This window comes from Anomaloglossus baeobatrachus, unplaced genomic scaffold (assembly GCF_048569485.1).
Source record: "Anomaloglossus baeobatrachus isolate aAnoBae1 unplaced genomic scaffold, aAnoBae1.hap1 Scaffold_3535, whole genome shotgun sequence".
Lineage (NCBI taxonomy): Eukaryota > Metazoa > Chordata > Amphibia > Anura > Aromobatidae > Anomaloglossus > Anomaloglossus baeobatrachus.
The window spans coordinates 47,714-71,563 of NW_027442895.1; the positions used below are offsets into that span (position 1 = coordinate 47,714).

At 55.8% G+C, this 23,850-nt stretch overlaps 1 long non-coding RNA gene across 1 annotated transcript; it reads left to right on the plus strand.

Annotated features, from left to right (window-relative positions):
- Positions 1–22,020: 22,020 nt before the first annotated feature.
- On the plus strand, positions 22,021–23,382 carry LOC142272606 (uncharacterized). Its single transcript, XR_012737438.1, has 4 exons — positions 22,021–22,081; positions 22,285–22,331; positions 23,192–23,237; positions 23,314–23,382. It is a non-coding gene; the product is annotated as an uncharacterized LOC142272606 (long non-coding RNA).
- Positions 23,383–23,850: the final 468 nt, after the last annotated feature.

Consider the following 23,850-nt stretch of genomic DNA (forward strand, 5'->3'; position numbering starts at 1 on the left):
GCACACATGTACAGTGCATACAGGGCAGACATTACTAATCCATCCTGCAGGGGATGCACACATGTACAGTTTATACAGCGCAGACATTACTAATCCCTCCTGCAGGGGGCGCACACATGTACAGTGCATACAGCGCAGACATTACTAATCCATCCTGCAGGGGGCGCACACATGTACAGTGCATACAGCGCAGACATTACTAATCCATCCTGCAGGGGGCGCACACATGTACAGTGCATACAGGGCAGACATTACTAATCCATCCTGCAGGGAGCGCACATGTACAGTCCATACAGGGCAGACATTACTAATCCATCCTGCAGGGGGCGCACACATGTACAGTGCATACAGGGAAGACATTACTAATCCATCCTGCAGGGAGCGCACACATGTACAGTCCATACAGGGCCGACATTACTAATCCATCCTGCAGGGAGCGCACACATGTACGGTCCATACAGGGCAGACATTACTAATCTATCCTGCAGGGGGCGCACACATGTACAGTCCATACAGGGCAGACATTACTAATCCATCCTGCAGGGGGCGCACACATGTACCGTCCATACAGGGCAGACATTACTAATCCATCCTGCAGGGAGCACACACATGTACAGTGCATACAGGGCAGACATTACTAATCCATCCTGCAGGGAGCGCACACATGTACAGTCCATACAGGGCAGACATTACTAATCCATCCTGCAGGGAGCGCACACATGTACAGTCTATACAGGGCAGACATTACTAATCTATCCTGCAGGGGGCGCACACATGTACAGTGCATACAGGGCAGACATTACTAATCCATCCTGCAGGGGGCGCACACATGTACAGTGCATACAGGGCAGACATTACTAATCCATCCTGCAGGGAGCGCACACATGTACAGTCCATACAGGGCCGACATTACTAATCCATCCTGCAGGGAGCGCACACATGTACGGTCCATACAGGGCAGACATTACTAATCCATCCTGCAGGGGGCGCACACATGTACAGTCCATACAGGGCAGACATTACTAATCCATCCTGCAGGGAGCGCACACATGTACAGTCCATACAGGGCAGACATTACTAATCCATCCTGCAGGGGGCGCACACATGTACAGTCCATACAGGGCAGACATTACTAATCCATCCTGCAGGGGGCGCACACATGTACAGTCCATACAGGGCAGACATTACTAATCCATCCTGCAGGGAGCGCACACATGTTCCGTCCATACAGGGCAGACATTACTAAACCATCCTGCAGGGAGCGCACACATGTACCGTGCATACAGGACAGACATTACTAATCCATCCTGCAGGGAGCGCACACATGTACAGTGCATACAGGGCAGACATTACTAATCCATCCTGCAGGGAGCGCACACATGTACAGTGCATACAGGGCAGACATTACTAATCTATCCTGCAGGGAGCGCACACATGTACAGTCCATACAGGGCAGACATTACTAATCTATCCTGCAGGGAGCGCACATATGTACCGTCCATACAGGGCAGACATTACTAATCTATCCTGCAGGGAGCGCACACATGTACCGTCCATACAGGGCAGACATTACTAATCCATTCTGCAGGGGGCGCACACATGTACAGTGCATACAGGGCAGACATTACTAATCCATCCTGCAGAGAGCGCACACATGTACAGTGCATACAGCGCAGACATTACTAATCCATCCTGCAGGGAGCGCACACATGTACTGTCCATACAGGGCAGACATTACTAATCCATCCTGCAGGGGGCGCACACATGTACAGTCCATACAGGGCAGACATTACTAATCCATCCTGCAGGGGGCGCACACATGTACAGTGCATACAGGGCAGACATTACTAATCCATCCTGCAGGGGGCGCACACATGTACAGTGCATACAGCGCAGACATTACTAATCCATCCTGCAGGGGGCGCACACATGTACAGTCTATACAGGGCAGACATTACTAATCCATCCTGCAGGGAGCGCACACATGTACAGTGCATACAGCGCAGACATTACTAATCCATCCTGAAGGGGGCGCACACATGTACAGTCCATACAGGGCAGACATTACTAATCCATTCTGCAGGGGGCGCACACATGTACCGTCCATACAGGGCAGACATTACTAATCCATCCTGCAGGGAGCGCACACATGTACAGTCCATACAGGGCAGACATTACTAATCCATCCTGCAGGGACCGCACACATGTACCGTCCATACAGGGCAGACATTACTAATCCATCCTGCAGGGAGCGCACACATGTACAGTCCATACAGGGCAGACATTACTAATCCATCCTGCAGGGAGCGCACACATGTACAGTCCATACAGGGCAGACATTACTAATCCATCCTGCAGGGACCGCACACATGTACAGTCCATACAGGGCAGACATTACTAATCCATCCTGCAGGGGGCGCACACATGTACCGTCCATACAGGGCATACATTACTAATCCATCCTGCAGGGGGCGCACACATGTACCGTCCATACAGGGCAGACATTACTAATCCATCCTGCAGGGGGCGCACACATGTACGGTCCATACAGGGCAGACATTACTAATCCATCCTGCAGGGAGCGCACACATGTACAGTGCATACAGTGCAGACATTACTAATCCATCCTGCAGGGAGCGCACACATGTACAGTGCATACAGCGCAGACATTACTAATCCATCCTGCAGGGGGCGCACACATGTACCGTTCATACAGGGCAGACATTACTAATCCATCCTGCAGGGGGCGCACACATGTACAGTGCATACAGGGCAGACATTACTAATCCATCCTGCAGGGAGCGCACACATGTACAGTCCATACAGGGCAGACATTACTAATCCATCCTGCAGGTGGCGCACACATGTACAGTGCATACAGGGCAGACATTTCTAATCCATCCTGCAGGGAGCGCACACATGTACCGTCCATACAGGGCAGACATTACTAATCCATCCTGCAGGGGGCGCACACATGTACAGTCCATACAGGGCAGACATTACTAATCCATCCTGCAGGGGGCGCACACATGTACAGTCCATACAGGGCAGACATTACTAATCCATCCTGCAGGGAGCGCACACATGTACCGTCCATACAGGGCAGACATTACTAATCCATCCTGCAGGGAGCGCACACATGTACAGTGCATACAGGGCACACATTACTAATCCATCCTGCAGGGGGCGCACACATGTACGGTCCATACAGGGCAGATATTACTAATCCATCCTGCAGGGGGCGCACACATGTACAGTCCATACAGGGCACACATTACTAATCCATCCTGCAGGGGGCGCACACATGTACAGTGCATACAGGGCAGACATTACTAATCCATCCTGCAGGGAGCGCACACATGTACAGTCCATACAGGGCAGACATTACTAATCCATCCTGCAGGGGGCGCACACATGTACAGTCCATACAGGGCAGACATTACTAATCCATCCTGCAGGGGGCGCACACATGTACAGTGCATACAGGGCAGACATTACTAATCCATCCTGCAGGGAGCGCACACATGTACAGTCCATACAGGGCAGACATTACTAATCCATCCTGCAGGGAGCGCACACATGTACAGTGCATACAGGGCAGACATTACTAATCCATCCTGCAGGGGGCGCACACATGTACAGTGCATACAGGGCAGACATTACTAATCTATCCTGCAGGGAGCGCACACATGTACAGTCCATACAGGGCAGACATTACTAATCCATCCTGCAGGGAGCGCACACATGTACAGTCCATACAGCGCAGACATTACTAATCCATCCTGCAGGGGGCACACACATGTACAGTCCATACAGGGCAGACATTACTAATCCATCCTGCAAGGGGCGCACACATGTACAGTCCATACAGGGCAGACATTACCAATCCATCCTGCAGGGGGCGCACACATGTACAGTGCATACAGGGCAGACATTACTAATCCATCCTGCAGGGGGCGCACACATGTACAGTGCATACAGGGCAGACATTACTAATCCATCCTGCAGGGGGCGCACACATGTACGGTCCATACAGGGCAGACATTACTAATCCATCCTGCAGGGAGCGCACACATGTACCGTCCATACAGGGCAGACATTACTAATCCATCCTGCAGGGGGCGCACACATGTACCGTGCATACAGGACAGACATTACTAATCCATCCTGCAGGGAACGCACACATGTACAGTCCATACAGGGCAGACATTACTAATCCATCCTGCAGGGAGCGCACACATGTACCGTCCATACAGGGCAGACATTACTAATCCATTCTGCAGGGGGCGCACACATGTACCGTCCATACAGGGCAGACATTACTAATCCATCCTGCAGGGGGCGCACACATGTACGGTCCATACAGGGCAGACATTATTAATCCATCCTGCAGGGGGCGCACACATGTACAGTCCATACAGTGCAGACATTACTAATCCATCCTGCAGGGGGCGCACACATGTACCGTCCATACAGGGCAGACATTACTAATCCATCCTGCAGGGAGCGCACACATGTACCGTCCATACAGGGCAGACATTACTAATCCATCCTGCAGGGAGCGCACACATGTACCGTCCATACAGGGCAGACATTACTAATCCATCCTGCAGGGGGAGCACACATGTACCGTCCATACAGGGCAGACATTACTAATCCATCCTGCAGGGGGCGCACACATGTACAGTGCATACAGGGCAGACATTACTAATCCATCCTGCAGGGGGCGCACACATTTACAGTCCATACAGGGCAGACATTACTAATCCATCCTGCAGGGGGCGCACACATGTACAGTCCATACAGGGCAGACATTACTAATCCATCCTGCAGGGAGCGCACACATGTACCGTCCATACAGGGCAGACATTACTAATCCGTCCTGCAGGGACCGCACACATGTACAGTCCATACAGGGCAGATATTACTAATCCATCCTGCAGGGGGCGCACACATGTACCGTCCATACAGGGCAGACATTACTAATCCATCCTGCAGGGGGCGCACACATGTACAGTGCATACAGGGCAGACATTACTAATCCATCCTGCAGGGAGCGCACACATGTACAGTCCATACAGGGCAGACATTACTAATCCATCCTGCAGGTGGCGCACACATGTACAGTGCATACAGGGCAGACATTTCTAATCCATCCTGCAGGGAGCGCACACATGTACCGTCCATACAGGGCAGACATTACTAATCCATCCTGCAGGGGGCGCACACATGTACAGTGCATACAGGGCAGACATTACTAATCCATCCTGCAGGGAGCGCACACATGTACAGTCCATACAGGGCAGACATTACTAATCCATCCTGCAGGTGGCGCACACATGTACAGTCCATACAGGGTAGACATTACTAATCCATCCTGCAGGGAGCGCACACATGTACCGTCCATACAGGGCAGACATTACTAATCCATCCTGCAGGGAGCGCACACATGTACAGTGCATACAGGGCACACATTACTAATCCATCCTGCAGGGGGCGCACACATGTACGGTCCATACAGGGCAGATATTACTAATCCATCCTGCAGGGGGCGCACACATGTACAGTCCATACAGGGCAGACATTACTAATCCATCCTGCAGGGGGCGCACACATGTACAGTGCATACAGGGCACACATTACTAATCCATCCTGCAGGGGGCGCACACATGTACAGTGCATACAGGGCAGACATTACTAATCCATCCTGCAGGGAGCGCACACATGTACAGTCCATACAGGGCAGACATTACTAATCCATCCTGCAGGGGGCGCACACATGTACAGTCCATACAGGGCAGACATTACTAATCCATCCTGCAGGGGGCGCACACATGTACAGTGCATACAGGGCAGACATTACTAATCCATCCTGCAGGGAGCGCACACATCTACAGTCCATACAGGGCAGACATTACTAATCCATCCTGCAGGGAGCGCACACATGTACAGTGCATACAGGGCAGACATTACTAATCTATCCTGCAGGGAGCGCACACATGTACAGTCCATACAGGGCAGACATTACTAATCCATCCTGCAGGGAGCGCACACATGTACAGTCCATACAGCGCAGACATTACTAATCCATCCTGCAGGGGGCACACACATGTACAGTCCATACAGGGCAGACATTACTAATCCATCCTGCAAGGGGCGCACACATGTACAGTCCATACAGAGCAGACATTACCAATCCATCCTGCAGGGGGCGCACACATGTACAGTGCATACAGCGCAGACATTACTAATCCATCCTGCAGGGGGTGCACACATGTACAGTGCATACAGGGCAGACATTACTAATCCATCCTGCAGGGGGCGCACACATGTACAGTCCATACAGGGCAGACATTACTAATCTATCCTGCAGGGAGCGCACACATGTACAGTCCATACAGGGAAGACATTACTAATCCATCCTGCAGGGGGCGCACACATGTACCGTCCATACAGGGCAGACATTACTAAACCATCCTGCAGGGAGTGCACACATGTACAGTCCATACAGGGAAGACATTACTAATCCATCCTGCAGGGAGTGCACACATGTACAGTCCATACAGGGCAGATATTACTAATCCATCCTGCAGGGGGCGCACACATGTACCGTCCATACAGGGCAGACATTACTAATCCATCCTGCAGGGAGCGCACACATGTACAGTGCATACAGGGCAGACATTACTAATCCATCCTGCAGGGGGCGCACACATGTACAGTGCATACAGGGCAGACATTACTAATCCATCCTGCAGGGAGTGCACACATGTACCGTCCATACAGGGCAGACATTACTAATCCATCCTGCAGGGAGCGCACACATGTACAGAGCATAAAGGGCAGACATTACTAATCCATCCTGCAGGGGGCGCACACATGTACAGTGCATACAGGACAGACATTACTAATCCATCCTGCAGGGAGCGCACACATGTACCGTCCATACAGGGCAGACATTACTAATCCATCCTGCAGGGGGCGCACACATGTACAGTGCATACAGGGCAGACATTACTAATCTATCCTGCAGGGAGCGCACACATGTACCGTCCATACAGGGCAGACATTACTAATCCATCCTGCAGGGAGCGCACACATGTACAGTGCATACAGGGCAGACATTACTAATCTATCCTGCAGGGGGCGCACACATGTACAGTGCATACAGGGCAGACATTACTAATCCATCCTGCAGGGAGCGCACACATGTACCGTCCATACAGGGCAGACATTACTAATCCATCCTGCAGGGGGCGCACACATGTACATTCCATACAGGGCAGACATTACTAATCCATCCTGCAGGGGGCGCACACATATACCGTCCATACAGGGCAGACATTACTAATCCATCCTGCAGGGAGCGCACACATGTACAGTCCATACAGGGAAGACATTACTAATCCATCCTGCAGGGAGCGCACACATGTACAGTCCATACAGGGAAGACATTACTAATCCATCCTGCAGGGAGCGCACACATGTACAGTCCATACAGGGCCGACATTACTAATCCATCCTGCAGGGAGCGCACACATGTACGGTCCATACAGGGCAGACATTACTAATCCATCCTGCAGGGAGCGCACACATGTACAGTCCATACAGGGCAGACATTACTAATCCATCCTGCAGGGGGCGCACACATGTACCGTCCATACAGGGCAGACATTACTAATCCATCCTGCAGGGGGCGCACACATGTACAGTCCATACAGGGCAGACATTACTAATCCATCCTGCAGGGAGCGCACACATGTACAGTTAATACAGGGCAGACATTACTAATCCATCCTGCAGGGAGCGCACACATGTACAGTCCATACAGGGCAGACATTACTAATCCATCCTGCAGGGAGCGCACACATGTACAGTCCATACAGGGCAGACATTACTAATCCATCCTGCAGGGAGCGCACACATGTACAGTCCATACAGGGCAGACATTACTAATCCATCCTGCAGGGGGCGCACACATGTACAGTCCATACAGGGCAGACATTACTAATCCATCCTGCAGGGGGCGCACACATGTTCCGTACATACAGGGCAGACATTACTAAACCATCCTGCAGGGAGCGCACACATGTACCGTGCATACAGGACAGACATTACTAATCCATCCTGCAGGGAGCGCACACATGTACAGTGCATACAGGGCAGACATTACTAATCCATCCTGCAGGGAGCGCACACATGTACAGTGCATACAGGGCAGACATTACTAATCTATCCTGCAGGGAGCGCACACATGTACAGTGCATACAGCGCAGACATTACTAATCCATCCTGCAGGGAGCGCACACATGTACCGTCCATACAGGGCAGACATTACTAATCCATCCTGCAGGGAGCGCACACATGTACCGTCCATACAGGGCAGACATTACTAATCCATCCTGCAGGGAGCGCACACATGTACCGTCCATACAGGGCAGACATTACTAATCTATCCTGCAGGGGGCGCACACATGTACAGTGCATACAGGGCAGACATTATTAATCCATCCTGCAGGGGGCGCACACATGTACCGTCCATACAGGGCAGACATTACTAATCTATCCTGCAGGGAGCGCACACATGTACAGTCCATACAGGGCAGACATTACTAATCTATCCAGCAGGGAGCGCACACATGTACCGTCCATACAGGGCAGACATTACTAATCTATCCTGCAGGGAGCGCACACATGTACCGTCCATACAGGGCACACATTACTAATCCATTCTGCAGGGGGCGCACACATGTACCGTCCATACAGGGCAGACATTACTAATCCATCCTGCAGGGGGCGCACACATGTACGGTCCATACAGGGCAGACATTACTAATCCATCATGCAGGGGGCGCACACATGTACAGTCCATACAGGGCACACATTACTAATCCATCCTGAATGGAGCGCACACATGAACAGTCCATACAGGGCAGACATTACTAATCCATCCTGCAGGGGGCGCACACATGTACAGTCCATACAGGGCAGACATTACTAATCCATCCTGCAGGGAGCGCACACATGTACAGTCCATACAGGGCAGACATTACTAATCCATCCTGCAGGGGGCGCACACATGTACAGTCCATACAGGGCAGACATTACTAATCCATCCTGCAGGGAGCGCACACATGTACCGTCCATACAGGGCAGACATTACTAATCCATCCTGCAGGGAGCGCACACATGTACAGTCTATACAGGGCAACCATTACTAATCCATCCTGCAGGGGGCGCACACATGTACAGTCCATACAGGGCAGACATTACTAATCCATCCTGCAGGGAGCGCACACATGTACAGTCCATACAGGGCAGACATTACTAATCCATCCTGCAGGGGGCGCACACATGTACAGTCCATACAGGGCAGACATTACTAATCCATCCTGCAGGGAGCGCACACATGTACAGTCCATACAGGGCAGACATTACTAATCCATCCTGCAGGGGGCGCACACATGTACAGTGCATACAGGGCAGACATTACTAATCCATCCTGCAGGGGATGCACACATGTACAGTTTATACAGCGCAGACATTACTAATCCCTCCTGCAGGGGGCGCACACATGTACAGTGCATACAGCGCAGACATTACTAATCCATCCTGCAGGGGGCGCACACATGTACAGTGCATACAGCGCAGACATTACTAATCCATCCTGCAGGGGGCGCACACATGTACAGTGCATACAGGGCAGACATTACTAATCCATCCTGCAGGGAGCGCACATGTACAGTCCATACAGGGCAGACATTACTAATCCATCCTGCAGGGGGCGCACACATGTACAGTGCATACAGGGAAGACATTACTAATCCATCCTGCAGGGAGCGCACACATGTACAGTCCATACAGGGCCGACATTACTAATCCATCCTGCAGGGAGCGCACACATGTACGGTCCATACAGGGCAGACATTACTAATCTATCCTGCAGGGGGCGCACACATGTACAGTCCATACAGGGCAGACATTACTAATCCATCCTGCAGGGGGCGCACACATGTACCGTCCATACAGGGCAGACATTACTAATCCATCCTGCAGGGAGCGCACACATGTACAGTGCATACAGGGCAGACATTACTAATCCATCCTGCAGGGAGCGCACACATGTACAGTCCATACAGGGCAGACATTACTAATCCATCCTGCAGGGAGCGCACACATGTACAGTCTATACAGGGCAGACATTACTAATCTATCCTGCAGGGGGCGCACACATGTACAGTGCATACAGGGCAGACATTACTAATCCATCCTGCAGGGGGCGCACACATGTACAGTGCATACAGGGCAGACATTACTAATCCATCCTGCAGGGAGCGCACACATGTACAGTCCATACAGGGCCGACATTACTAATCCATCCTGCAGGGAGCGCACACATGTACGGTCCATACAGGGCAGACATTACTAATCCATCCTGCAGGGGGCGCACACATGTACAGTCCATACAGGGCAGACATTACTAATCCATCCTGCAGGGAGCGCACACATGTACAGTCCATACAGGGCAGACATTACTAATCCATCCTGCAGGGGGCGCACACATGTACAGTCCATACAGGGCAGACATTACTAATCCATCCTGCAGGGGGCGCACACATGTACAGTCCATACAGGGCAGACATTACTAATCCATCCTGCAGGGAGCGCACACATGTTCCGTCCATACAGGGCAGACATTACTAAACCATCCTGCAGGGAGCGCACACATGTACCGTGCATACAGGACAGACATTACTAATCCATCCTGCAGGGAGCGCACACATGTACAGTGCATACAGGGCAGACATTACTAATCCATCCTGCAGGGAGCGCACACATGTACAGTGCATACAGGGCAGACATTACTAATCTATCCTGCAGGGAGCGCACACATGTACAGTCCATACAGGGCAGACATTACTAATCTATCCTGCAGGGAGCGCACATATGTACCGTCCATACAGGGCAGACATTACTAATCTATCCTGCAGGGAGCGCACACATGTACCGTCCATACAGGGCAGACATTACTAATCCATTCTGCAGGGGGCGCACACATGTACCGTCCATACAGGGCAGACATTACTAATCCATCCTGCAGGGGGCGCACACATGTACGGTCCATACAAGGCAGACATTATTAATCCATCCTGCAGGGGGCGCACACATGTACAGTCCATACAGGGCAGACATTACTAATCCATCCTGCAGGGAGCGCACACATGTACAGTCCATACAGGGCAGACATTACTAATCCATCCTGCAGGGGGCGCACACATGTACTGTCCATACAGGGCAGACATTACTAATCCATCCTGCAGGGAGCGCACACATGTACCGTCCATACAGTGCAGACATTACTAATCCATCCTGCAGGGGGCGCACACATGTACAGTGCATACAGGGCAGACATTACTAATCCATCCTGCAGGGGGCGCACACATGTACAGTCCATACAGGGCAGACATTACTAATCCATCCTGCAGGGAGCGCACACATGTACAGTCCATACAGGGCAGACATTACTAATCCATCCTGCAGGGAGCGCACACATGTACAGTCCATACAGGGCAGACATTACTAAACCATCCTGCAGGGAGCGCACACATGTACAGGGCAGACATTACTAATCCATCCTGCAGGGAGCGCACACATGTACAGTCCATACAGGGCAGACATTACTAATCCATCCTGCAGGGAGCGCACACATGTACAGTCCATACAGGGCAGACATTATTAATCCATCCTGCAGGGAGCGCACACATGTACAGTCCATACAGGGCAGACATTACTAATCCATCCTGCAGGGGGCGCACACATGTACAGTCTATACAGGGCAGACATTACTTTTCCATCCTGCAGGGGGCGCACACATGTACAGTCCATACAGGGCAGACATTACTAATCCATCCTGCAGGGGGCGCACACATGTACCGTCCATACAGGGCAGACATTACTAATCCATCCTGCAGGGGGCGCACACATGTACAGTCCATACAGGGCAGACATTACTAATCCATCCTGCAGGGGGCGCACACATGTACGGTCCATACAGGGCAGACATTTCTAATCCATCCTGCAGGGGGCGCACACATGTACCGTCCATACAGGGCAGACATTACTAATCCATCCTGCAGGGGGCGCACACATGTACGGTCCATACAGGGCAGACATTATTAATCCATCCTGCAGGGAGCGCACACATGTACGGTCCATACAGGGCAGACATTATTAATCCATCCTGCAGGGGGCGCACACATGTACAGTCCATACAGGGCAGACATTACTAATCCATCCTGCAGGGGGCGCACACATGTACAGTCCATACAGGGCAGACATTACTAATCCATCCTGCAGGGGGCACACACATGTACCGTCCATACAGGGCAGACATTACTAATCCATCCTGCAGGGAGCGCACACATGTACAGTCTATACAGGGCAGACATCACTAATCCATCCTGCAGGGAGCGCACACATGTACAGTGCATACAGGGAAGACATTACTAATCCATCCTGCAGGGGGCGCACACATGTACAGTGCATACAGGGCAGACATTACTAATCCATCCTGCAGGGAGCGCACATGTACAGTCCATACAGGGCAGACATTACTAATCCATCCTGCAGGGGGCGCACACATGTACAGTCCATACAGGGCAGACATTACTAATCCATCCTGCAGGGGGCGCACACATGTACAGTGCATACAGGGAAGACATTACTAATCCATCCTGCAGGGAGCGCACACATGTACAGTCCATACAGGGCCGACATTACTAATCCATCCTGCAGGGAGCGCACACATGTACGGTCCATACAGGGCAGACATTACTAATCTATCCTGCAGGGAGCGCACACATGTACAGTCCATACAGTGCAGACATTACTAATCTATCCTGCAGGGGGCGCACACATGTACAGTGCATACAGTGCAGACATTACTAATCTATCCTGCAGGGAGCGCACACATGTACCGTCCATACAGCGCAGACATTACTAATCCATCCTGCAGGGAGCGCACACATGTACAGTCCATACAGGGCAGACATTACTAATCTATCCTGCAGGGAGCGCACACATGTACAGTCCATACAGTGCAGACATTACTAATCTATCCTGCAGGGAGCGCACACATGTACAGTCCATACAGTGCAGACATTACTAATCCATCCTGCAGGGGGCGCACACATGTACCGTCCATACAGGGCAGACATTACTAATCCATCCTGCAGGGAGCGCACACATGTACAGTGCATACAGGGCAGACATTACTAATCTATCCTGCAGGGGGCGCACACATGTACAGTGCATACAGGGAAGACATTACTAATCCATCCTGCAGGGAGCGCACACATGTACAGTGCATACAGGGCAGACATTACTAATCCATCCTGCAGGGAGCGCACACATGTACCGTCCATACAGGGCAGACATTACTAATCCATCCTGCAGGGGGCGCACACATGTACAGTCTATACAGGGCAACCATTACTAATCCATCCTGCAGGGAGCGCACACATGTACAGTCTATACAGGGCAGACATTACTAATCCATCCTGCAGGGGGCGCACACATGTACCGTCCATACAGGGCAGACATTACTAATCCATCCTGCAGGGAGCGCACACATGTACCGTCCATACAGGGCAACCATTACTAATCCATCCTGCAGGGAGCGCACACATGTACAGTGCATACAGGGCAGACATTACTAATCTATCCTGCAGGGAGCGCACACATGTACGGTCCATACAGGGCAGACATTACTAATCTATCCTGCAGGGAGCGCACACATGTACGGTCCATACAGGGCAGACATTACTAATCCATCCTGCAGGGAGCGCACACATGTACCGTCCATACAGGGCAGACATTACTAATCCATGCTGCAGGGAGCGCACACATGTACAGTACATACAGGGCAGACATTACTAATCTATCCTGCAGGGAGCGCACACATGTACGGTCCATACAGGGCAGACATTACTAATCCATCCTGCAGGGAGCGCACACATGTACCGTCCATACAGGGCAGACATTACTAATCCATGCTGCAGGGAGCGCACACATGTACAGTCCATACAGGGCAGACATTACTAATCCATCCTGCAGGGGGCGCACACATGTACCGTCCATACAGGGCAGACATTACTAATCCATCCTGCAGGGGGCGCACACATGTACCGTCCATACAGGGCAGACATTACTAATCCATGCTGCAGGGAGCGCACACATGTACAGTACATACAGGGCAGACATTACTAATCCATCCTGCAGGGGGCGCACACATGTACAGTGCATACAGGGCAGACATTACTAATCCATGCTGAAGGGAGCGCACACATGTACCGTCCATACAGGGCAGACATTACTAATCCATCCTGCAGGGAGCGCACACATGTACCGTCCATACAGGGCAGACATTACTAATCCATCCTGCAGGGGGCGCACACATGTACCGTCCATACAGGGCAGACATTACTAATCCATCCTCGTGCTATGATGGATTTTTGGGTCACAGGTGATTTTCCCACCTTAGAGCAGAGTCTCTGTTTGTCCATTCTCAGAATCAGGCGGTGCCAAACTACAACTCCCAGCATGCCCTGGTACGGTCAATGGTGATGATTAACCCTTTAATCACCCATTAATTCAATGGCTGCTATTAATTAAATTAATTAATAAGGGGATCCTGTGTTTTCCCCTCCCCCGAGGTGGAGCAGCCATTGCAGGTTTGGGAGCCGGACAGGTAAGAGGATAGTTTGCGTGTGGTGGTACTACAAGTATCAGCGAGGCCGTCTATAGGTGACTCTATGTCCCATCTGCTCCGTGTTTTCTAGTGAATTTTGCCGTCATCATGCCGAAGCGTCAGAACAAGGTTTCGGATCTGACGCTGGACTTAACCCCGTCCTCCCTGCATCTTCTGAAGAGGGCGCAGCTGCAACACTACTGCAAGAAAGTCGGCCTGAAAGGCGTAGGAAAGGTGAAAGGGGCGCGGGGAGGCGCAGGAAAGGTGAAAGGGGCGCGGGGAGGCGCAGGAAAGGTGGAAGGGGCGCAGGAAAGGTGAAGGGGCGCGGGGAGGCGCAGGAAAGGTGGAAGGGGCGCAGGAAAGGTGAAGGGGCGCGGGGAGGCGCAGGAAAGGTGAAAGGGGCGCGGGGAGGCGCAGGAAAGGTGGAAGGGGCGCAGGAAAGGTGAAGGGGCGCGGGGAGGCGCAGGAAAGGTGGAAGGGGCGCAGGAAAGGTGAAGGGGCGCGGGGAGGCGCAGGAAAGGTGAAAGGGGCGCAGGAAAGGTGAAGGGGCGCGGGGAGGCGCAGGAAAGGTGAAAGGGGCGCAGGAAAGGTGAAGGGGCGCGGGGAGGCGCAGGAAAGGTGAAAGGGGCGCAGGAAAGGTGAAGGGGCGCGGGGAGGCGCAGGAAAGGTGAAAGGGGCGCAGGAAAGGTGAAGGGGCGCGGGGAGGCGCAGGAAAGGTGAAAGGGGCGCAGGAAAGGTGAAGGGGCGCGGGGAGGCGCAGGAAAGGTGAAAGGGGCGCAGGAAAGGTGAAGGGGCGCGGGGAGGCGCAGGAAAGGTGAAAGGGGCGCAGGAAAGGTGAAGGGGCGCGGGGAGGCGCAGGAAAGGTGAAAGGGGCGCAGGAAAGGTGAAGGGGCGCGGGGAGGCGCAGGAAAGGTGAAAGGGGCGCAGGAAAGGTGAAGGGGCGCGGGGAGGCGCAGGAAAGGTGAAAGGGGCGCAGGAAAGGTGAAGGGGCGCGGGGAGGCGCAGGAAAGGTGAAAGGGGCGCAGGAAAGGTGAAGGGGCGCGGGGAGGCGCAGGAAAGGTGAAAGGGGCGCAGGAAAGGTGAAGGGGCGCGGGGAGGCGCAGGAAAGGTGAAAGGGGCGCAGGAAAGGTGAAGGGGCGCGGGGAGGCGCAGGAAAGGTGAAAGGGGCGCAGGAAAGGTGAAAGGGGCGCGGGGAGGCGCAGGAAAGGTGAAAGGGGCGCAGGAAAGGTGAAAGGGGCGCGGGGAGGCGCAGGAAAGGTGAAAGGGGCGCAGGAAAGGTGAAAGGGGCGCGGGGAGGCGCAGGAAAGGTGAAAGGGGCGCAGGAAAGGTGAAAGGGGCGCGGGGAGGCGCAGGAAAGGTGAAAGGGGCGCAGGAAAGGTGAAAGGGGCGCGGGGAGGCGCAGGAAAGGTGAAAGGGGCGCAGGAAAGGTGAAAGGGGCGCGGGGAGGCGCAGGAAAGGTGAAAGGGGCGCAGGAAAGGTGAAAGGGGCGCGGGGAGGCGCAGGAAAGGTGAAAGGGGCGCAGGAAAGGTGAAAGGGGCGCGGGGAGGCGCAGGAAAGGTGAAAGGGGCGCAGGAAAGGTGAAAGGGGCGCGGGGAGGCGCAGGAAAGGTGAAAGGGGCGCAGGAAAGGTGAAAGGGGCGCGGGGAGGCGCAGGAAAGGTGAAAGGGGCGCAGGAAAGGTGAAAGGGGCGCGGGGAGGCGCAGGAAAGGTGAAAGGGGCGCAGGAAAGGTGAAAGGGGCGCGGGGAGGCGCAGGAAAGGTGAAAGGGGCGCAGGAAAGGTGAAAGGGGCGCGGGGAGGCGCAGGAAAGGTGAAAGGGGCGCAGGAAAGGTGAAAGGGGCGCGGGGAGGCGCAGGAAAGGTGAAAGGGGCGCAGGAAAGGTGAAAGGGGCGCGGGGAGGCGCAGGAAAGGTGAAAGGGGCGCAGGAAAGGTGAAAGGGGCGCGGGGAGGCGCAGGAAAGGTGAAAGGGGCGCAGGAAAGGTGAAAGGGGCGCGGGGAGGCGCAGGAAAGGTGAAAGGGGCGCAGGAAAGGTGAAAGGGGCGCGGGGAGGCGCAGGAAAGGTGAAAGGGGCGCAGGAAAGGTGAAAGGGGCGCGGGGAGGCGCAGGAAAGGTGAAAGGGGCGCAGGAAAGGTGAAAGGGGCGCAGGAAAGGTGAAGGGGCGCAGGAAAGGTGAAAGGGGCGCAGGAAAGGTGAAGGGGCGCGGGGAGGCGCAGGAAAGGTGAAAGGGGCGCAGGAAAGGTGAAGGGGCGCGGGGAGGCGCAGGAAAGGTGAAAGGGGCGCAGGAAAGGTGAAGGGGCGCGGGGAGGCGCAGGAAAGGTGAAAGGGGCGCAGGAAAGGTGAAGGGGCGCGGGGAGGCGCAGGAAAGGTGAAAGGGGCGCAGGAAAGGTGAAGGGGCGCGGGGAGGCGCAGGAAAGGTGAAAGGGGCGCAGGAAAGGTGAAGGGGCGCGGGGAGGCGCAGGAAAGGTGAAAGGGGCGCAGGAAAGGTGAAGGGGCGCGGGGAGGCGCAGGAAAGGTGAAAGGGGCGCAGGAAAGGTGAAGGGGCGCGGGGAGGCGCAGGAAAGGTGAAAGGGGCGCAGGAAAGGTGAAGGGGCGCGGGGAGGCGCAGGAAAGGTGAAGGGGCGCGGGGAGGCGCAGGAAAGGTGAAAGGGGCGCAGGAAAGGTGAAGGGGCGCGGGGAGGCGCAGGAAAGGTGAAAGGGGCGCAGGAAAGGTGAAGGGGCGCGGGGAGGCGCAGGAAAGGTGAAAGGGGCGCAGGAAAGGTGAAGGGGCGCGGGGAGGCGCAGGAAAGGTGAAAGGGGCGCAGGAAAGGTGAAAGGGGCGCAGGAAAGGTGAAGGGGCGCGGGGAGGCGCAGGAAAGGTGAAAGGGGCGCAGGAAAGGTGAAGGGGCGCGGGGAGGCGCAGGAAAGGTGAAAGGGGCGCAGGAAAGGTGAAGGGGCGCGGGGAGGCGCAGGAAAGGTGAAATGGGCGCAGGAAAGGTGAAAGGGGGCGCGGGGAGGCGCAGGAAAGGTGAAAGGGGGCGCGGGGAGGCGCAGCGTGAGCGATACGGGGGGCAAGTGGTCATTGTCCACTGTCATAGAGGCGGGGCTAGGCAGGATATAAGCACCGCCCCCTGTGGGGCACAGTTCTGGCCGGCATTACATGGTTAATATTTGGGCAGTCGTATAAAGTATCAAGCTGCATAATGTAAATACGAGGGGTCGGCTCCAACGTGACCCCCAAACACACGTATCATGTAAGAAATGTGCTGTCTGTGCCGCACAGCCTAACCCTCTCCTCCCCGCAGAACACAGAACTCATCCAAAGGCTGCAGGAGCACCTCAAGAAGGCGGAGAGCGGTGGGCAGGCGAGTAACTGTGGGCGGACCACCGAGAAAAACCAGCTCATTACTGATTAAATGGTGCCTCAAAATACACCAAGTGACCCCCAATCACTGAGCTGCTCCCACACCAGGGTGCAAATGTACCCCCCGACTCAGCTGCTCTTTCTCCTTGGCCGTACCCCCACTCCCATTTATCTTTCTCTCTCCTCGGCTGTACCCCCTCATTTCTCTCTCCCTCCCTCCCATTTTTCTAGTCAACCTTCTCCCCCGTTTCTCACTCCCCCTCTCTTTTTTTTTTTTTCCTCTGGTGTACCCCCAGTTTCCCTTTACTCTGGTGCACCCCCCCACCCGGTTTCTCGGTTCTCTCTTTCCTCAGGTATACCCACCCCCGTATCTCTTTCGTCGGGTGTACCCCCCCCCCCCCCCGTTTCTCTCTTCTGGGGTGGACGCGCCCCCCCCCCGTTTCTCTCTTCTGGGGTGGACGCCCCCCCCCCGTTTCTCTCTTCTGGGGTGGACGCCCCCCCCCCCCCCCGTTTCTCTCTATTCTCGGGTGTACACCCCCCCTCCCCCCGTTTTTCTCTATTCTCGGGTGTACACCCCCCCTCCCCCCGTTTTTCTCTATTCTCGGGTGTACACCCCCCCCTCCCCCCGTTTCTCTATTCTCGGGTGTACACCCCCCCCCTCCCCCCGTTTCTCTCTTCTGGGGTGGACGCCCCCCCCCCCCCGTTTCTCTCTTCTGGGGTGGACGCCCCCCCCCCCCCCGTTTCTCTCTATTCTCGGGTGTACACCCCCCCTCCCCCCGTTTTTCTCTATTCTCGGGTGTACACCCCCCCTCCCTCCGTTTTTCTCTATTCTCGGGTGTACACCCCCCCTCCCCCCGTTTTTCTCTATTCTCGGGTGTACACCCCCCCCTCCCCCCGTTTCTCTATTCTCGGGTGTACACCCCCCCCTCCCCCCGTTTCTCTCTTCTGGGGTGGACGCCCCCCCCCGTTTCTCTCTTCTGGGGTGGACGCCCCCCCCCCGTTTCTCTCTTCTGGGGTGGACGCCCCCCCCCGTTTCTCTCTTCTGGGGTGGACGCCCCCCCCCCCCCCCGTTTCTCTCTTCTGGGGTGGACGCCCCCCCCGTTTCTCTCTTCTGGGGTGGACGCCCCCCCCCCCCCCGTTTCTCTCTTCTGGGGTGGACGCCCCCCCCCCCCCCCGTTTCTCTCTTCTGGGGTGGACGCCCCCCCCCCCGTTTCTCTCTTCTGGGGTGGACGCCCCCCCCCCCCGTTTCTCTCTTCTGGGGTGGACGCCCCCCCCCCCCCCCGTTTCTTTCTTCTGGGGTGGATGCCCCCCCCCCGTTTCTCTCTTCTGGGGTGGACGCCCCCCCCCCCCCGTTTCTCTCTTCTGGGGTGGACGCCCCCCCCCCCCGTTTCTCTCTTCTGGGGTGGACGCCCCCCCCCCCGTTTCTCTCTTCTGGGGTGGACGCCCCCCCCCCCGTTTCTCTCTTCTGGGGTGGACGCCCCCCCCCCGTTTCTCTCTTCTGGGGTGGACGCCCCCCCCCCCCCCGTTTCTCTCTTCTGGGGTGGACACCCCCCCCCCCCCCCGTTTCTCTCTTCTGGGGTGGACGCCCCCCCCCCCCCCGTTTCTCTCTTCTGGGGTGGACGCCCCCCCCCCCCCCGTTTCTCTCTTCTGGGGTGGACGCCCCCCCCCCCGTTTCTCTCTTCTGGGGTGGACGCCCCCCCCCCCGTTTCTCTCTTCTGGGGTGGACGCCCCCCCCCCCCCGTTTCTTTCTTCTGGGGTGGATGCCCCCCCCCCGTTTCTCTCTTCTGGGGTGGACGCCCCCCCCCCCCGTTTCTCTCTTCTGGGGTGGACGCCCCCCCCCCCCGTTTCTCTCTTCTGGGGTGGACGCCCCCCCCCCCCGTTTCTCTCTTCTGGGGTGGACGCCCCCCCCCCCGTTTCTCTCTTCTGGGGTGGACGCCCCCCCCCCCCCCCGTTTCTCTCTTCTGGGGTGGACACCCCCCCCCCCCCCCCGTTTCTCTCTTCTGGGGTGGACACCCCCCCCCCCCCCCGTTTCTCTCTTCTGGGGTGGACGCCCCCCCCCCCCCCGTTTCTCTCTTCTGGGGTGGACGCCCCCCCCCCCCCCCGTTTCTCTCTTCTGGGGTGGACGCCCCCCCCCCCCCGTTTCTCTCTTCTGGGGTGGACGCCCCCCCCCCCCCCCGTTTCTCTCTTCTGGGGTGGACGCCCCCCCCCCCCCCGTTTCTCTCTTCTGGGGTGGACGCCCCCCCCCCCCCGTTTCTCTCTTCTGGGGTGGACGCCCCCCCCGTTTCTCTCTTCTGGGGTGGACGCCCCCCCGTTTCTCTCTTCTGGGGTGGACGCCCCCCCGTTTCTCTCTTCTGGGGTGGACGCCCCCCCGTTTCTCTCTTCTGGGGTGGACGCCCCCCCGTTTCTCTCTTCTGGGGTGGACGCCCCCCCCGTTTCTCTCTTCTGGGGTGGACGCCCCCCCGTTTCTCTCTTCTGGGGTGGACGCCCCCCCCGTTTCTCTCTTCTGGGGTGGACGCCCCCCCGTTTCTCTCTTCTGGGGTGGACGCCCCCCCGTTTCTCTCTTCTGGGGTGGACGCCCCCCGTTTCTCTCTCTGGGGTGGACGCCCCCCGTTTCTCTCTTCTCTGGGTGGGACGCCCCCCGTTTTTCTCTATTCTCGGGGTGACTCCCCCCCTCCCCGTTTCTCTATCTCGGGTTACTCCCCCCCCGTTTTCTCTATTCTCGGTGTACCCCCCCCCTCCCCCGTTTTCTCTCATATTCTCGGGTGTACTCCCCCCCTCCCCGCCTTTTTCTCTCGTTTTTCTCTATTCTCGGGTGTACACCCCCCCCGTTTCTCTCTATTCTCGGGTGTACTCCCCCCCTCCCCCGTTTTTCTCTATTCTCGGGTGTACACCCCCCCCTCCCCCCGTTTCTCTCTATTCTCGGGTGTACTCCCCCCCTCCCCCGTTTCTCTCTATTCTCGGGTGTACACCCCCCCTCCCCCCGTTTTTCTCTATTCTCGGGTGTACTCCCCCCCTCCCCCGTTTTTCTCTATTCTCGGGTGTACTCCCCCCCTCCCCCCGTTTCTCTCTATTCTCGGGTGTACTCCCCCCCTCCCCCGTTTTTCTCTATTCTCGGGTGTACTCCCCCCCTCCCCCGTTTTTCTCTATTCTCGGGTGTACTCCCCCCCTCCCCCCGTTTCTCTCTATTCTCGGGTGTACTCCCCCCCTCCCCCCGTTTCTCTCTATTCTCGGGTGTACCCCCCCCGTTTCTCCCGCACCTCGTGTTGTGTGTGAATGTGACGTTTCTTGCACAGAATTCTCCGCGGACGCCTCCTCCGGACAAACGGGACGTGACACCGGAAGCGCCGGCAGGTGAGACCCTCTGACAGCTTTTACCTGGGGTGCGCGGCTTCCCAGCTCTGACCGGGTTAACATCTCCGCAGGGTCACGTGACTGTGATCCACCAATGAATCGCGTGGTCTCCGCCCAGCACACTGTTCCCCTCCTGACCACGCCCTCTCTGACTAGCTAACTGCAGCCAATCAGTGTACAGAATGACGTCAGCCGTGTGATTGCAGAGCCGTTGCTGGGGTAACGCAGAGGGATGTTGTTAGTGACGCTAAACGTGTTTTGCGCGCAGGATTCATAGTCACGTGACCTCCATTAGATTTACAGCCTGTGCGTCACATGACCTTTATCATGTTTATATATATATATATATATTTTTTTTTTTGTTTTTTAAATGTCACATGACCTCTGGGGGAGCCTTAACATTGGCTATGTCCCAGTTTTTCCATATAATGGTGTTTGCCGTCTTGTGTTGCAGGGGGCCGGGGCTGGTGTGTGATCCATGGACAGGAGCTGACGATTGCTCTCTGGTATCAGCTGTCTCTGCGCTGTGGACGCGCCTGTGTGAACCCTCCGCGGCTCGTACATCCCCCTGCACCTCGCCCCTCCTCTGTGCCCACCCCCCCGGGGCTCCCCGACAACCTCATCTGTGAGGAATGCATGTCCAGGTGAGGGGCGCCGGATCACAGGACGTGGGGGCACAGCTGAGGGGCCAGACCACTCCACATCCTGTCAGTTTGTTACAATGTATCAGTGCAGGAAAAAGTTTCCATTCACTGACAGCAGACAGAGATCTTCAGCTAAAGAAGGATTGAAGTCTGATAGAAAGTTGCAGAAATCTGTCTCCTCATATTGTGCCGCTCTATTCCAGAAACCAGGAGAAGGACGACCATCTCCACCAGAAGTCAGCGATGCAAGGTACTTGCCCCCCGCTCCGCGCTCCGCACAGACGCTGGGGCGCCTCCGTCGGTCTGCACAGCCGCTCGGGGCGCCTCCGTCGGTCTGCACAGCCGCTGGGGCGCCTCCGTCGGTCTGCACAGCCGCTGGGGGTGCCTCCGTCGGTCTGCACAGCCGCTGGGGCGCCTCCGTCGGTCTGCACAGCCGCTGGGGCGCCTCCGTCGGTCTGCACAGCCGCTGGGGCGCCTCCGTCGGTCTGCACAGCCGCTGGGGCGCCTCCGTCGGTCCTGCACAGCCGCTGGGGCGCCTCCGTCGGTCTGCACAGCCGCTGGGGCGCCTCCGTCGGTCTGCACAGCCGCTGGGGCGCCTCCGTCGGTCTGCACAGCCGCTGGGGCGCCTCCGTCGGTCTGCACAGCCGCTGGGGCGCCTTCCGTCGGTCTGCACAGACGCTGGGGCGCCTCCGTCGGTCTGCACAGACGCTGGGGCGCCTCCGTCGGTCTGCACAGACGCTGGGGCGCCTCCGTCGGTCTGACACAGACGCTGGGGCGCCTCCGGCCGGGCCTCCGCCGCCCAGACCTGGGGGTGTCTCCGCCAGGGTCCGCGCTCCGTGCAGACGCTGGGGTTCCCCCCTCACCCCCTCCCCGGTCCACAATCTGTGTGTGTAAATATTTGTATCTGAAGAAGTGGAATCACCCGAAACACAGTAAAGCTTCCCCGTTTTGTAGTTACAGCCTGCGCTGGAGACGCTGATAGGAATTATTTGATGATTTTTTATGCAAATGACACAACCCGTTCCCCGCTCCTCATGGCGGCCTTCGCCGTGCTCACGCGTCAGTATACCGGGGGATCAGGCAGGAAATAACAGTCATTTCTACTTTCAGATAAATCTTTCCCTGACACCATCCTGCAGAAGTCCAGAGCTGCTAGGTGAGTGCCGCCTCTCTCCCCCGCACCCCTCTGTGTACAAACACCTCACCTGCGCTGCTTCTACCTCTCTCTGCAGAGCATCTCGCTCCTGTAAAAGGTCCGGACGATTCCAGCCTCAAGAAGATCCAGAGTATGCCCGCAGGGTAAGGATCAACTACATACAGATTTATACAGCCACCACTAGAGGAGCTCACTACATACAGATTTATACAGCCACCACTAGAGGGAGCTCACTACATACAGATTTATACAGCCACCACTAGAGGGAGCTCACTACATACAGATTTATACAGCCACCACTAGAGGGAGCTCACTACATACAGATTTATACAGTCACCACTAGAGGGAGCTCACTACATACAGATTTATACAGCCACCACTAGAGGGAGCTCACTATATACAGATTTATACAGCCACCACTAGAGGGAGCTCACTATATACAGATTTATACAGCCACCACTAGAGGGAGCTCACTATATACAGATTTATACAGTCACCACTAGAGGGTGCTCACTACCTACAGATTTACACAGCCACCAGTAGAGGGAGCTCACTACATACAGATTTATACAGCCACCACTAGAGGGAGCTCACTAATACAGATTTATACAGC